This window comes from Fukomys damarensis, unplaced genomic scaffold, assembly GCF_012274545.1.
Source record: "Fukomys damarensis isolate Sample0158 unplaced genomic scaffold, DMR_v1.0_HiC HiC_scaffold_5, whole genome shotgun sequence".
NCBI lineage: Eukaryota > Metazoa > Chordata > Mammalia > Rodentia > Bathyergidae > Fukomys > Fukomys damarensis.
In genome coordinates this window covers 79,293,293-79,295,987 of record NW_022900917.1, presented here as the reverse complement: position 1 = coordinate 79,295,987, position 2,695 = coordinate 79,293,293, and the positions used below count along the sequence as shown (strand labels likewise).

Here is a 2,695-nt window from a genome sequence, read left to right as displayed (position 1 = left end):
TAAAAAACTCTATTCTGTAGACTTTTTATCCTTTATAGTCTTTAGTTAATTTACTTCTTGTGGGGTCTTTATTATATATTTCCTTCTACTAATTTTTTTCCAGTTGTTTGAGTTTCCTTGTTATCTAGTTTATGTGAAATCTTCCTCATTTTTTTTGAAGTAGGGATTTGTAGCTATAATCTTTCCTGTAACTATTTTCTTTACTTAATTGGATAACTTTTTATAATTGTTATTCTATTTTCACTGTTTAAAGAATATCTTAAATTTCCTTTTGACATCTTGATTTATGCATGTGTCGTTCAAAATTATTAGTTTCCATATATTTGTACAATTGTTAAAGTTCCTCTTGTTGACTTCAAATTTTATTCCAATTTTGTGAGAAAAGATACATAAAATGATTTCGAACCTTTAACTATGAGGATTATTTTGCATCATACTATATGCTACCATCTATGTAATATTCCATGGAGTGATAAAGGCAATGTTAATTCTGTATTAACTAGATGAAATGTTTTTAAATACGGATTAGTTTGATTGGAATTGTAGCATATTTTAGCTCTCATGCTTCTTTGATGATTTTTTTGGTGGGATGATATGCTCATTGATAAAACTGGGGTTTTGAAATCCCCAACTACTACTTTGTTAGAGTCTTTACTTCCTTTTAAATCTGTTATTTGCTTTATTTATTTGAAAGGTATAGAGCTGTATGTTTTCATTTGATTTTCATTTATGTAAAATGTTTTTCCAGCCATCCATTTTTACTTTATGTGTGCTTTAAATGATGAAATTAGTTTCTTGTATTCAGCATAGAGAGAGACTTATTTTTTGTCTATTAAAGCCACTTTGTAACTCTTGATTGGTGAATTAATCTGAATAGTCAAGATCATTAGTAATAAGTAAGAATGCACTCCTGCTATTCTGTTAATGATTTTCCACATTTTTTCTCCTTTCCATTCCATATCTCTTTCGTTTTTACGGCTCAGTGGTTTTGTCCTATTACTAGAACACATTACTTAATACCTACAGATTGAAGGAGATGTTAATTGGCTCCTGGTTTCAAAGGATTCCTGGTTCCACTGCAGAGACATTGTTGTGGAAGGTTTTTATGGAATAAAACTGTCCATTTCTCACTGATGGGAAGCAAAGTAGAGGGCAGTGCCAGTGAGAAAAGAGTGAACAACAAGAGATCCTACCCAAAGTCACTCTTCAATGACTTGCTCAGACACAATCAGAAGTTTGCTTTAGCAATCTCCTCAGCAACACTCAAGCAAGCCAAATTAACAAAATTATGCTTAACCACAGCACTTAATTTCAAAATTGTATCATGCGGACACTGTGTTCATCAATGGTTTAATCTATCAGTGTGTACAGGTTGAACATGCTCTTCTGTTTGGGGCCTATTTGGAGAAGGTATGACACCAGGAGTGAGCCTTTGATGCGTCTGTCTCTCATCTGGCTCTTTGGTTCTTTCTGTTTCCTGGCTACCACGACTAGAGCAGGTTTGCTTTGGCCTGCCTTCTGCTGTTCCATTTCTACCTTACAGTCAGCTAACTATAGACGGAACCCTCCAAACCCATTAATGAAAATAAACTCTCTAGGGAAGTGTAGAATCACTGGCAGAGGCATCTTGGTCCAGGATGTCAATAAGGAAAATGGAGAACCAGATGCCTGTGTGGCCCTTAAGGATGGACTGAAGCTGGGGTCTGGGCCTGCAGTCAAAGCCTTAGATGGGAGATCTTGGATTTCAATGTAGTGTGTTGGCAAGACGTTCAATGTTCTGCCAGCTTTGCCTAAAACTGCCAGAAGGGCTTTGGGAACTCTCAACAGAGCTATAGCAAAATTAGTAAGGAGTAATGGTCCCCTCAAACAAAAACCAAAATCCTCTGCTAAAAAGATGACTGAGAAGACCATCAAAGCGCGAAGTTCTGTTGTTGCCAATGATGACACCTATCCAGAAATAGAGAAATTCTTTCCTTCCCTTCATCCTCTAGATTTCAAGAGCTTTGATCTACCGGAGGAGCATCAGCTCATACAGTTGCCCTTGAGCAGTTTGCCTCTCATGGTGCTCGAGGAGGAGAGAGGGCTGCAGGTGGGCCCCTCTCACCTGTGAAGATGCCTTTCCCATGGGGAGCTGATCTGTTGTGGACTACTCAATGCATGCTTCCTGTCCTGGATATTGAATTGCCATTTTCTTGTTATGAAATGGATATTTAAATTTCTTAGTGCTTTATAGTTTTATGTGTTTATATAAATGCAGCATTTTTGTGTTAAAAAAAGAAACCCTATCTTCTTTTTATTTCCTTTCTTCTTTCTTGGTACATTTCAGGTATATCCTATCTTTTTTCAAGTGGTATAGGATAAGTATTTGGCATCAACAATGAAAAACTGACTAATCGGTGTGTTTATGAATTAAAAAGAAGAGCTCGATTAAAGACTGTCTAATGAATGATCATGTATGCTTTCTCTGACAAGAGTATCGGACTGAGACTTTATACTTGAAAACAACTCAAAACAATAATGAGTAGATACAGGTTACTCCTGGACTAACTAAAGGCAGCACGGTGGGTAGGGACATGTGCTGATCCAGTCAGATGGGGAAAATCCAGGATGGATTTTTTTCACTGAAAGATACAAGAGCCATAATATCCCTGAAGTGAAAAAAATATTGGTATCCTTCTCTCCCTCCCATTCTTTT

General features: G+C 36.5%; 1 pseudogene; it reads left to right on the top strand.

Annotated features, from left to right (window-relative positions):
* Positions 1 to 1,378: 1,378 nt before the first annotated feature.
* Positions 1,379 to 2,214, top strand: LOC104865865 (annotated as a pseudogene).
* Positions 2,215 to 2,695: the final 481 nt, after the last annotated feature.